This window comes from Lepisosteus oculatus, chromosome 14 (assembly GCF_040954835.1).
Source record: "Lepisosteus oculatus isolate fLepOcu1 chromosome 14, fLepOcu1.hap2, whole genome shotgun sequence".
Lineage (NCBI taxonomy): Eukaryota > Metazoa > Chordata > Actinopteri > Semionotiformes > Lepisosteidae > Lepisosteus > Lepisosteus oculatus.
In genome coordinates, this window is record NC_090709.1 from 48,873,820 (window position 1) to 48,888,489 (window position 14,670).

At 41.2% G+C, this 14,670-nt stretch overlaps 2 non-coding genes across 2 annotated transcripts; one reads left to right on the forward strand and one right to left on the reverse strand.

The window, feature by feature from the left end:
- The first annotated feature begins 1,478 nt into the window (after nucleotides 1-1,478).
- Nucleotides 1,479-1,551, forward strand: trnaa-agc (transfer RNA alanine (anticodon AGC)). Its single transcript has one exon. It is a non-coding gene; the product is annotated as a tRNA-Ala (tRNA).
- Nucleotides 1,552-2,297: 746 nt separating this feature from the next.
- trnap-agg (transfer RNA proline (anticodon AGG)) lies at nucleotides 2,298-2,370 on the reverse strand. Its single transcript has one exon. It is a non-coding gene; the product is annotated as a tRNA-Pro (tRNA).
- Nucleotides 2,371-14,670: the final 12,300 nt, after the last annotated feature.

Here is a 14,670-nt window from a genome sequence, read left to right on the forward strand (position 1 = left end):
CGTACTTGACGGATCTGCTGGATGGCCTGTTTCGCTCTGTTCGAGGAGCTGTTCTTGACGGGGTGCCCTGGAAAGAGCTGTTCCTCTTTGGGTACCGCGGGTCTGAGAGGGGGGTTAACGCCATTTTAGTGAACCTCCTCCTCAGCCTAACGAGGACAGCTGTCTGGGAGAGGAGGAACCTCATGATGTACAATGGCCCGAAGCCAGACCTTGTCAGGCTGTACATTGCCAGGGTGAAGGACTGCTTCTCTCTCAGCCTGGCCTACTGCAGGGCTGAAAGGCGGATGGCCGACTTTCGCAGGATCTTCTTAAAAAATAACATCTTTGTGGACCTGCGGGAGGAAGGCCTGTACTTCTGGCTCTGAGATGTAGGTGTCTTTGAACAAAAGACACACACGGCTCCACCCTTTTCCACCCCTGAATAGCATTGGCGAGTTGAATAGCATTCAATTCACATCGAATAGCATTGGCCCCTGAATAGCCCCTGAATAGCATTGGCGAAGCTCAGCACTGGGCCACTGGGCACAATTTCCCACCGTTTCCATAGTGTAGTGGTTATCACGTTAGCCTCACATGTGAAATGTCCCCAGTTCAAAACAGAGCAGCTTTTTTTGTTGCCACGCACACTGTTTGGGGATTCGCCTAGCGCTGTGATCGAACAGACCCACTCACCTCTTAGTGTGGCGGGATCTGCACAGTGCATGTCGCAGCGCTTTCTGCTTTCACTTCAATGTGCTTCCTGATGTTGAGTCGTGTGCTGTGCAGAGGCTCTGAAAGTGAGAGCAATGAAAAAGTGCACAGCGCTGTGAAAGAAAACACAGAGAAGTGAAAGGCAGTCCTTTCTCTAAGACCGGGGTAAAGTTAGCTTGAAGTTCAAAAACGATTTTGGCACACCTGTAGTGCTTTTGCGAAATCTCTTAGAGTTACAAAAACACTTGCTTTGTGTATAAAATGCATTGTGAATGCTTTCTCAGCCTTCTCTTTGCCATTTTTATGACTTTTTTTTACCACGCTCAAATATTGTTTTGTCCATATCTTCACAATGGAAGCACAGAACGTCTTCAAACCAAATGCATTTTAAAGACCACAACTTGTGGAAATTTCCACATTCTCTGCATCAAACTTTCAGTGAGCTAATTTCGTTTTTCATCGATGCGTAATTACGCACTAACTGGAACCCGGGGGACCGCTGTGTGCACATGTTCACAATGCGAGAAATACTGTTCAATACGGCTTCATGCGAAAAACCCGTATATGACCATAGGAAGCAGAACAGCCCTGTCTCCAATTACCCAGACTGTAAGATGACAAGATGAGTTGATGGAAAGAGCACAAAAGTTCAGCTCATACAATAGGCAACGAAGGTCCCAGCGTCATCATCGCACTTGAAAGGACTGCCTTGCAGACCAAGGGCAGTGGGCGGTGCCCGGTAAGAGGGGCAGAGGCGGTAAGACATGATGCCGAGAAGCATGAAGCGAGGGGGATTAGCTCAAATGGTAGAGCGCTTGCTTAGCATGCGAGAGGTAGCGGGATCGATTCCCGCATCCTCCAGGTCTGAGTTTGGATCTCCAGAAGCCCGGTGCTTCTGCGACTTCTGACAGGTGCTCCTCCGTTGCGGAGAGAATGTCCTTTAGTTGTCAAGCGTTGAAGGGCCACACCTCCTTCCCAACCTCAGTCTGCACTGAGTGCGTCTCCAGCATTTTCTCGTCCAATTTGTCAGCTTAGCAAGTGAAAAGTATATCCGAGTGAAAACAGTGCTGATAATACTCTCACGAATTGTTAGAAGACGTGCTTTTGATCATCGATTGCTTAAGAATCACATTCGTTCGACTTGAGCCATCAAGCTCGTAGTTTTCCTTCAAATCTTGAAAGCTCTCAGTGAGAACATCATAGGCTGCAGGACGCCCCGTAACTTGATTACTTCAACAGAAAGAAGAGCAGACAGCTCCACAAATATGCGAGGCGCAGAGAGCGCAAGGCGAGCCGCACACGTTTCGGTGGCTGAGAGAGGGCAGTTTTTGCTTCTGCATTTCCCAAGTAAGGACGCATGACAACAAGCGATCGCGGTGCTCATCTACGACATAGTGGTGATGAGTTTTCAGTACGTGTTCTTTTGAACAAGCAATGAGGTTGCCGCCTTGGACAGCTGACTGCACGCTCTCATTGTGCCACGTGATGAGAATTCACCAGGCTCGTTCAGTCATTAGTCACATTCCATCGTTTGCCATAAGCAGACGCTGCGAAGTGATGTGGATATCAGTTCCCAGTCTTGTGGAAGAGGAGGAAAAGAGCACACGAGGTCTCGTCCGGGAGTTGAACCCGGGACCTCTTGCACCCTAAGCGAGAATCATACCACTAGACCAACGAGCCACAGCAGCACTTTCCATTTCAATCGGTCAGTGAGCTTGAGGATGGGGGAGAGGCGTCATTCGCTCGTCCAGTCAGACCTTCATCAATAAGTCAAGAAAGCCGCAATTACACGACTGCCTTGCAGACAAAGGGCAGTGGGAGGTTGCTGTTTTGAGACGGAGGCATTGGGTTGGTGGGCCGGGATCTATTCTTCTTAAGGAATTCTTCATCGTGAAAGATCGGTCCACGGGTCATCCAAAGAACTCAGGGAATCATGTGCTACTGAAGGGAGTGAAGTGCTGAAACACATGACATGCCCCCTTGATCTCACATGCACAATTCTGCTGCAATATACACAGCTACCGTCCACACCAGGCAGTGGGGCTTCAGCAGAATCTGCTACGCCACATGCAATTACATATCCAGCTGCACACATATACATGGCCCTTCTGTCCTTTTCAGGATCTCAAAAAAAAGCATAGCGTGGTTTTCCTGCCACATGATTGACCTCATCTCCCTCAGAATGTGCCCCGCCACATTCATTGCTGAAGCAGGACGGAGGCTAACGGACATGTCAGAACAGTGAGGTTCAACGATCTCTCCAAAATATTGTGGTTGTAGTGGAAGAGATATGTTTTAAATTGTACCTTGGTATTTCAAACTCTCTCTAGAATGTTATCCATTTCTATTTTATTTTGACAGGAACTGTTAAAAGGCTAATGACACTATATGAAAAGAGAAGAAAGAAAACACAACGTTTCAGCCGTGGAGCCTTCTTCAGGTGTGAGGGCTCCACGGCTGAAATGTTGTGTTTTCTTTCTTTTCTTTTAAGCATGGAATAGACCTATTACTTGTTCCTTTGCAGCCTACACATGGTGATGCAGCTCCCCACCTGAACTGCTAATGATACTAGATGCCTGGTAGTTTGTGGTACTTGGTTATTGTCTTATGTTTGCTCAAACTGCATATGTGTTGTAGCAGCGAGGCTTATTAATAAGAAAGAATTAAGTGTTCTGAGCCTTCCCAAATGAGGCCCCATCTCTGTTCATCTCTGTGGTGCAGCCACAGAGAAACTATTCATGCAGGCTGATTTAAGGTTTCCTTTGATAAGGGACAGCTGCCAAAGGGGGATGCACTTAGCTAAGCCTGGCTATCATGATCAATGGTCATCCATTGGCGCCTATCTGTCTAGGGAGTGCCAGATGGACATCTGGACTGCATTCCTAGGTGTCAGGAGTAAATGACTCATATCTCACCTTGATCAACCAATCAGGGACTGGTAGGGCCGAGTAACCCACGTGGGACTCTGATGCCCATGGAACATTCACCAATCAACGAGCTGAAGTTCCTCCAGGTAAAAACAAGAAACACAGACTTACTGTAGTAAGATTCAGGAGAATTCTGTGGACTTTTCTAAAGGGAATTCAAAGGAGAATTCCAGGGCAGGACGGCCCAGGAGCAGAAGGCTCCTAAGGGCAGGACATTCTCGCAGAGCGCCTCCTGACCATCCTGAGACTCAGCCCAGACAACCACGGAACGGCCAGTGTGTCCAAGTGCCAGAACTTTCCTTTGTTCTAAGAGTCTAGAGCGGAGGTTGCCAGAGAGTAACCAGAGGATCCACCCAAGGTTAGCACCAGTAGCAGGCCTCGTGAACAGGTTGGAACTGTGGACAGCTGAATCACTATTCAGAACTAGCGCTTCATCAGGAACGAACTGGTCTTCTTCCTGACTTGCTGGGACCCACAGTCATCCTCTTTCCTGTGCGCAAACTTTGCTAGTTAAAGCCAACACTAACTAGCCGGTCTGTGAGCATCAGCAGCGCACCGTCGCAAGCCGCACAGCACAGCCTGGCACCGAGCCAGAGAGCGCGGATTGGACAGCAACAGCCTGCAACTGTTTCTTTGAGTCCGCAGGATATCTGAATCCCCAGAGATTGGATGAGTATTCAACTTCACTGCATTACTGCTCGAGAATTCAATTGTTATCCCAACCAGTTGATATCAATTTAATTCCTAAGAGTTATGTACTTGTTTTGAGTATCTAATGTAGAAGTTAAAACCAAGTTCATTTACGAAACGGTCTAAATGAATGATATATTGAACGTATGTCCTTTTGATATGTGTAACACTTTGTAACTGATTGAATATATACCTTTTGTATTCTGATAACCCTCTCGATAAGATCTGTTAGGTTTATATGCATTTTCTATGTATTAATAAATGTATCCTCGTGTATTAGTACCTGTGTGTGTGCGTTGTTTGAGTTATGTCGCATGGTTGGATTCTAAAGCCATCAAAAGAATCAATTTTGTGATTTACTGCTACAATTAATAATTGTCCCAGTAAATGCCCAAACCCTACAGAACTGGTGCCTTCAGAGAGCACACTACAGTGTGATTGCATATTTTTGTGTATTTTCATATGTCAATATTTAATTCACTCACATTCCTGTATGCTTGGAAGGAAGGCAGATTGGATTTGGCACAGGACGCCTGCTCATATATGTTGATCTTTGTTGGGCTGGAAAAACAATGATAAAAAGTGTATGAAAAAAGCTCTCCCCAAAATTTCCCTTCTCTTGGCCATGGTTACACTGCCCTTTCTTTCCGTCTTTTGTCCTTCTACAAAGATTCCAGGGCTCTTTATCCACCATAATATCAGAAGCCAAAAATAACCATCTAATGTGTAAACAGCATTTGTAATGTTGGTAGCTGGAAGAGGTTAAGTATGTTTGCAAGACCTAGTTGATTACACCACAGACTTACCTTGTTTTTTTTTTCTCTTTTAAAGGCTGTGCTGGACTGTACCACTATCATAGAAGATTTTTTTCAAGACACATCGCAGTTCCATAGTAGAATTTATCAATAGTAGAATTCCATAGGACATTATTTATCAACATCTAACATTACCCAGTGTGAGACTCTGCCAGTAAACCTCAGAGCATTGAGTTCTCCACTGGTGAAGATGACTTTCTGAAGTCATGAAATCCACTGCTGGGATGCCTGAGAGACAGTGATTGAATCCTGTCTGGAATTAGGCTCTCTGTTAGTGTTGATCTGTGGGAATTATGTGGTAAAAAGGGAAAACTCCTTTACTTTAGTCACTTTGAAAGTTCAAATGTACAGATCTTCAGAAACCCCAGTCTGAAGGATGAAGCAGGTTCTGCTCAAGGAGTTGCCTACATTTTGCTCCATTCAATCCAAGCAGATAGTCCAACATTTGCCTTCTCTTGGCCATGATTACACTGCCCTTTCTTTCATCTTTGTACTTCTACAAAGATTTCAGGACTCTTAATCCACCATAATATCAGAAGCCAAAATTAACCTTCTAACATGTACAAATCATTTGCAATGAAAGGAGGTGGAAGGGTTTAAGAATGTTTGTAAGACCTGGTTGATTACCACACATAGACATACTTTGTTGTCAGTTTTTTTTTCTCTTTGAAAGGCTATAGGAGGGGTGTGATGGACTGTACCACTATCATAGAAGATGTTTTTCTTCTAAGGACACTTCTGTAGCGGCAAGGCGTATTTAAAATACAGGAATTAAGTTTGCTGCTCCCTTGCCAGTCCCTCTCTCCCTCATCTCAGTGCAGCTGGATACAGAGAGGCCATTCCATCTGGTTCACATTTAAGGTGTTTTTCTAGCTGATAGAGTTTCCTGATAAGGAACAGCTCCCAAGGCTGAGATTCACCAGCCACCCTAATAAGTGGTCATCTCTGGCGCCTTACTGTCTGGGAGATTCCATGGGAGAGGTTCATCCCAAGGTTTACAACCCTAAGGTCAGAGGTCACTGTTACTCATCCTCCACCTCAATCAGCCAATCAGGAACTGGTAGGGCAGGGTAACCCCCACGTGGGTCTCGAATGCCCGCGGAACTTTAAGCCACTGAACTACCGTAGTTCCTCCAGATAAAAAAGGCAGCACGATGCCCAGAAGGTGCCCCTCCAGGACATTCTCAGACTCAGCTCGGACAATCACGTGACGGCCAGTGTGTCCGAGTGCCAGGACTTAACTTTGTTTTAAGAGTCGAGAACGGAGGTTGCCCATGCATAACCAAAGGATCCGCCCGAGGTTAGCCCAGCAGCAAGCCCCGTGAACCGCGGGTACTCCACCTTCAAAGCTCGCCTGATCAACGAGTGAACTACGGTTGGAACTGTCGACAGCTGAATCTCAGGATTCAGGACTAGCGCTACATCGGGAACGAACTAGTCTTCTTCCCATCTAAAGAGTGTGACTGGCTTGGACCCGTAGTCACTTTCCATGTGCACAAGCTCTGCTAGTTTCAGCCAACACTAACTAGCCGGTCTTCAAAGAGCATTAATAATTAATAATTGTCACAGTAAATACACAAAACCCCTACACACGCATGGAAACCAATATTTACCTGCTAATCCAGAATGCAGCAGAGAACAGTTGGAGAGAAGGTTAGTATCTGTCGATACTGCATCACAGAAGTCAGTCTCTTCCCCCTCATTATGCAGGCTGACTTGTTCACGATGAACTGTCCTCCAGTGACAGTCAGCTGCAATCACTGACTCAGACATGGTGTTGATACACTGACGGCACTTTGGCTGATTTGGTTAACATGCTTTCCTCTTAAACAGGAGATGCTTAAATCCCAGCAGTGCTTTTCTTCCTGTCTTGTCTTACAAAATGTATCACTATGGATGATTACGTACAGCTTGATTTTGTTTAACGCAAGTTTTCATTTTCTTTCTGGAACAACTTGCTTTTCATGAAATTCATAAAGCTTGTGAAAGATGAAATACAAATCTTGCCTTGTATATCGCAGGCTGGTAAGAAAAAAGCATTATTTTCTTTTTTTTAAGCTTGCAAATGGAGAAAAGGGACACACGTGAGTCTCTGTTAATTAAAAGGTTAGTGGTTTGAGCCCACCCAGAAATGCACTTCTCATTATTGCAATGTAAACCTCATCTCTACTTATTCGGATTTCTTAGCAAAACCTTAACCCACTTGATATTTGCAAGAAATATGAATGTTTTTGTTAAACAATTAAGTATGTAAGTCAATATCACTGGGAATGGCCAATAATGACCAACATTCAAGGACATCATATTCAGCCAAGGACTTTGATCTTCGAACGCCTAGCAGAAGAATTCATTTATGCTCTCGATGCATCCTTAGTTAGAATATTTAAAATTACGACACAGATTTGTTGGAGAACTTGACAAGCAAAAAAGACAGTTGGACAGCATGATTATGCTAGGACTGTACATTTGTATTTTAATACTTTTGTATATTTATCTTAATTGTAATATACATGTAACCATAAATGCTGTTCTATGTAAATACATTTTGTTGTATTTTATCATATTTTAGCTGAGGGCACAAGGGGGTCTATTATACCTTCCGAAACTTCCAAGACAACTATAACAGAGGCTCATATTTTAATATAATTTGCTTTAAAAGAAAACCACAATTTGTACGATATCATCCCTCAATATCGACGTTCAAATGAAGGATTTAAAGAAGCAACAGCGATAGGAGAGTACATTGATTTTGGACCAATGTTTGAATCTGAACAATCCTTCCTCCTGGAAAGAAGAAAAAACAGGTATGTTTTGAGTCTCATGATGATGCTCTTCTGGATTAAAAAAAAAAAACAGTGCAAATTTGTTTCGGATGTATTTTGGATAAAATTATAACTGTCATCGAAGAGAAATTTGATCAGTTGAATGCAGTCGAAACTTTTGACATTTTATATTATGACAGGACGTACATTTAGGACTCAGTACCGATAACGCTGCTGATATTGATGGAGTAGAAATTAAGTGTATTGGCAATTTTATCTGAGGCAAGAAGTACTAGAACACCTCCTATAAAAATGTTAGGATTCAGAGCAAGAAATATTTTTCCACCTCACCCAATGGTATTGCATTAACGAGGCTGAAGCTGGCTTCTTATTCGCCAGCTTCTTCTTCTGCCTTAAATGCTGCTGCTGTGATGTTATGCCGCCTTTCGCCTGTAGATGGCTCTTTACAGTAATTTTTAAAAGTACTAATCAGGATGGATTACTGTATTTATCCTCAGTAAATGGGAATATGTAAGTAGTGACTATCCAAATATAATTTTTGTGTGAAACACATTTCAGAAAATTGTAAATCAATTTTCAAAACTCACAATAACACAAACACAATAAGTAAATAAGACAAAGGCAAAACATAAGTTCACAGGCACTTTCTGCATTTTTACCACGACCTTGCCTTCTGATCAAAAAAAGTCTTAAAATCTTGCATTTTACAAGAACTTTTTAATATAAATGGGACATTTAGAACATGGCATATCAGAATATATGGTTAACCGAGGATGAGCAACGGGTGATGGCACTTTCTGCTTCTTGCTATAAACCTACCCCCTGGTTATAAAAACATCTAAAAATTATGACACTGAGGTGTGAGAGACAATGGAACAGACTATCAAAATCCTGAGCTATAGGAAATTTTACAGTACCATTTTTTCAAATATGACCCTGTGAACATGGCATGTCCCTCCTTCCTCATTACCAAAACATCTCAATGTTCCAACACTATGTACATTGGTAATTACAACACTTCACTGTTGCATTTCTGAGTTGTGACATTGTGAACATGGCATGTTAAAGTATATAGAAAATCTAGATCAGAACAGGCTAAATGCAATTCATAGTGATTTATCATTTTCTGACTTTCTAAATGAAAAAAAAAAATTTTCGGTGATTATGACACTTCGGTATGACATAAAATATGCTTCAATGACAGAATAAATAATCATGGAAAAAATACCCACAGTGGACATTCATAGTTGTGATTATAGGAATGTTAAATATCAGGTGAGTAGCTGCGTCAGCATGCGTAGGCTGCAAAGGAACAAGTAAAGGGTTATTCCATGCTGAAAAGAGAAGAAAGGAAACACGATGTGTTGGCCGTGGAGCCTTCTTCAGGTGTTAGAAAGACAGGGCAGTATGCAAAGATAATTTTCTTTTTATCTTTGCTGACTGCAGTTTATCTTTGATGACAACATCAAAGACATTAAGGAATTCTTACGGCTAACAGCTCCACATCAACTTCCTTTTATAACTAACCTCATCAGTTCTCTCAACTGCACTCTTCCAGTTTCTCACTTCAGAGAAGGATAAAAAATTCAATCATCCTCTACAGAGAAAAACCATCAACACCCCTACCACCTCCACCAATCCTAACTTTGTTGTTACTATACCCTCTGACCTTTCCCTTTCACCCCTTTGCATCCTCAGCTAACATATTTTAATATTACAACACAATTACAATAGATTGTACAGTATTTGCAGTTTAAAATTAAGGTAAATATGTCCAAATATCAAAATCCAACTGCACAGTGCTAACAAAACAATGCTTGTCAAGTTCTCAAACAAATCTGCATTGTATTTTTAAAATATTTCAGCAGAAGATGTGATGGGAGTATAAATGACGATTCGACGATCATTTTTCTTGGGTGAATATGGTTTTCTGGGGAGTTGCGATGTTGGGCATTATTGGACATTTTTGACAAGTGTTGAACAGTCACATTTCCTACAAATATTAAAATGGCTATGGTTTAGCTGAGAAATCCAATCGACCTATGCGAAAACAATGTTTACATCGCAGAAGAAACCCATCCCTGGGTGGACTTGAACCACCAACTTCTCAGTTAATAGCCAAACGCGCTAACCGATTGCACCACAGAGACTGACTGGTGGAGTCTTTTCTCGAATCAAAAAAAAAAATCTCTTACCGTTTATTTTGCCAGCCGGTAATATTTCTTCTGCACTGATAACCAAGAATTGAATTTCATGTTTCGCAAGCTGTGTGAATTTCATCAAAAACAAGTTTTTGAAAGGAAATGAACACATGCATTTAACAAAATCAAGCCCTTTGTGAGTGCCCCAAATGGTACGTTCTGTACTACAAGATAGGAAGAAATACACAGCTGGGATTTGAACCACAGTTCTGTTGTTCAATAAAGAGGCACTTTAACCAACTAGGCTACAGTGACAGGACAACCATCACCTTTTACAGCCACTTGGACACACCGCTCTGAGACATCTGCGTTCAGAAAGCGCTGAACCTGCTCTCAGAGCAAATTGCCTCTTTTACATACAGTAGCAGCCCCGACACTGAGAAACGAAGAGAACTGGCTTTTATCTGGCATTTTTCATGTCCAATGCGTTTGACATCTAACAAGGGCGACAAAGTTCTTCTGCAACATTATTTCTTCTTCTTTTTTATTTCTGTACGCTTTGATAAAAAACTAGAAATCGTGCAAGGGAAAAATGTCTTTTTTTCATAGAGAAAACGTGGACCGGGAAGTGTTGTGTTGAGAAGAAGTGATTTAACATGATACGTGACCTAATTTATCGGAGCAAATGCTCACCCAGCAAGGTCTGGAGAAGTTGGAGAGTCTGGTGGATGTGATAATTATACGGTGTTGTGGAAGAAAACAGTCTTTCTTTGAATTCTCAATCAATCGGAATTTCAGTGCGAAACATAAACCCTTTGTGTGATTTAAAGAGATAATATTTTAAAACTCATAAAAAATCAGAAAACATGTTTCTCACTTTGAAATTTTAGACGGGGCGGTATATTACTAGTAGCGACACTGAGCACACTATGGGGGAATTCCGGTTATGTGAAATACCAGCAGTTTAATAAATAACGCATCTGATTTTGGATCATAAGATTGTAGGTCCGACTTCTACCTGGCTCGTGTAAATTTTATTCAAGCTCCACAGTAATAGATGTCTATTATGTAATGAACCGCACCTGAAAGCAAACATTGGGTCTGTTTCCTTTGTTTTCCAGCATGAAATAGCAAATCGTTACAAAAAGTACCTGCTAATGTCCAATAGCGTTTTTTTTTTCAAATTACATTTTCAGGCTTCAGACACTTTTTAATAAAACAAAAGTGTCCGGAAACTCCCTAACTTTCAGGTTTGCTTGAACCTGTATTAAAAGAAGTTATTTGAAACTTCCGGGATCCCATTCTCTGATGTAGCTGTCTCTAAAGACGGATGTGATGTTTCGCAGATGTGAACTGTGCTTTCTCTCTTGTGTTCAAGGGTATTCGCTGTGTGAGATCCTAACTGTATGTCCAGTAGGGCTCTATTTTGTTTAGATTATCTATGTGGTGTACAGATAGAACTCAACTGCATGGTGTGAATTCTGTGTTCAGGACGAGCAGAACCTGAAAAACTAAAAGTAGACCTCAATGTGATTTGAACACGCAGCCTTCTGATCTTTAATCAGACCACGCTACCTTTGCACCACGAGGTCACGACTATCAGCTAATTTGAATTCCCGAAAGGAGACAAATCAGCTTCACAAAAAATTCTGTGAAGAGCGCCGCTCTTCTGAAGAGAGTCTCTTCATCCCAGACCACATTTTATTCTTCATGCGCAGCTGATGTGCAGGTGTTGTTCTCAATAACAGATCCAGGAACACTGACTGTTTTTCTATTTTTTTTAATTAAGTACCCCATGGTGCAACGGTAGCACGTCTGACTCTAAATCTCCAAGTTCATTTTCAAAGTATATCAGAGTCAACTGATACTGATGAGGTTTTGCTGCTACTGAACCCGCAGTCTTCACCTTAAAGTTCAATTCCCCAAGCCTTCTGACCTTATATGTCCATCCCTTCTCGTCAAAACTCATATTTTCACAGAGTACCCTACAGAAATCGCAGTATAGAATGAAAAACTCCAGTAGATCTCGGCCACTGTTGGTGATTTTCCTTTAAAAATTTATCTCCTGAAATTTTACGGAGTGTATCACTTTCACTGAGACCGAGGAGTGTTAAGCTGTACATGAGTCTTTGTGGCTCGGTTGTTAACAAAAAGGGTGGTGGTTTGAGCCCTTCCAGGGACGCTATGAGCCTTTTAATGTACACACCCGTCTCACTTTATCTCCACAGCCGGTCTCCACCGCAATCAAATACAGAGCCCGCAGGGGTCAGTAAGCTCGCATATATAGCTCACTGTGTATATAATGAAGAAGCAGAGGTTAGTTTCTTATCTGCGCGTTACAGGGCCTTATGCAACTCGTACCAACAGCTGGGGTTTGATCCCTGCACGGGCTATTAGTTGAAAGGTCATTGTAAATGACATGTAAGAGATTTATAGATAGATACTTTATTGATCCCGTGAGGGAAATTAATCAAGCTTATCCAGCTGGCTTTTATGTTTCACACTAAATTGCGATCTTGAAACCAAAATAGTTAAAAATATGGAACACAACCATTGTTCCCCAAGAAGGAAAGCTGTTTAACACTGATGACACACCTTTTTATTTAACCCAGATTGTGAAGACAACTCTGCCCTATCAAAGGAAAATGTTGCACAAAAGTTGGAAAGCACACTCTGAATCCATCTGTACTGTATATTTGATTTCCGCGAACTGTTCAAGGCTGCTTGGTGCTTCGCAAGCAAGTCATTTCAGGGAAGAAACTCAGTTTAGAGAACTACTGGTGCATTTTCACTCATTGAATTTGATCTTTGTACTCTCTTTTCATTCTCAGCTATAATATTTCAAAATTACAGTTCGGATTTGTTGGAAAACTTCACAGGCATTATTAAGTTAGGACTGTACAATTGTATTTTAATATCTTGGTATATTTACCTTCATTTTAATATGGATGTAACCATAAATGTTGTACTTTTGTCGTACTTTTTAAAACATTTTAACTGAGGACGCACGACGACTATTATACCTTGTGATACATGCAAGACATCTGTAAACGAAGATGTAATTACAGTCAAATTGGCAATTAAAAGAAAACCACAATTTGTATAATATTATTTCTCTATGTCGATGATCAGTTGAAGGATTTGAAGAAACTATATATTATTCCTCGATATCGATGATCAGTTGAAGGATTTGAAGAAACAGCAGCAATAGCAGGTGATTTTGGTTTTGAACCCATTTTTACACCTCAATAATTCATTTGTCCTCGAAAAAAGAAAAGACAGGCATGTTTTGAGTCTCATAATGATCATCTTCTCGATCCAAAGAAACGTATAAATTCGATTCCTTCCGTAGTATTTTGGATTTTCTTACGAAGATCTCACGAAGTATTGCCAGGATCTATATTTAGCATTCGGTAGCGATAACACTGCTGATATTGATTGAGTAGAAATCTATGATGTATTGACAACTTTATCTGAAGCGAGAAGTCCTAGAATGCTGCCTATGAAGTGTTAGGATTCATACCAAGATATACTTTTTGTTTTCAACCCAAAATGCTGCTATTGCATTACACATTATATGAACATTACCAGTTTTGGTAGCTTCTCTGCATGATTTTTCAAAACTGAAACTAATTACAAAATTACTTAAGATCAACCATTACAAACAATTATAAATCAGGGCTAATATTAATATCAACTGATGTTACTACAGAAAAAAAGATTTAACTGAAATATGAATAAGACTATGCAAGCCTAAAAAGTAGAACAATTCAATTTATATAACTTTTTTTTTGAGAAATGGGCTCACACACCGGAAGACACTAACGTTTCTCTTCGTTAGAGTATGTGAATAACGGTTTAACCCAAAATGTTTGGAGTCCAGAGGGAGGACTTGCTCGCTGAATGATCGCTGAAATCCCTGGTGAGATTCAACAGGTGTTTTCTTCAACAGCCACTAAAAGTCTGATGACCTTCTCTGGATTTCCTGAATATGACGTAAAATTAGTTCAAATCATTTGGTAGTTAACAGAACGAAATGCTTTGGAGGTACATTTAAAACAGCAGAGCAAGACTGTAGCACTTCGTGTGTGACTGAATTTAATTGTGTAAACCTGGCTCTCTATGAACACGAGCAAAGAGTTCTTACTCAACAGAAGATTGCAATGTGAGCACAATAATTTAAGACATCTAGAGATGCCAGAGATTGAAAGGACTTCATACATGAAAAGCATGCACTCTACCACTGAGCTACATCCCCTATTGCACAGATGGTGGAACTGACTTAAAGATGTGCATATGTTCACTGACCACAATCCACCCTTCATGAATAATTGAAATGAATAATTTATTTTTATATCCAGTCACATGGGCGACGGTGGTTGATTCTTCAACGGGGGAGTGCGTTTTTCTACCTCCTTACTCGACTGTATTTCAATTATGTTTTCTTTGAAACCTTTTTGCATCTTTTAAGTGCTTGTGATTAAATTACGCATAGAAAAACAGCAGTACAGCTGATGTTCATGGACCGATGCACACAACTCCAGTGATAAAGCCCTTTTGTAAATATTGTAGAAGAACGTTAAAGGGCGAAACAATGCTCCAACCACGTGAATGGTAACAAGAA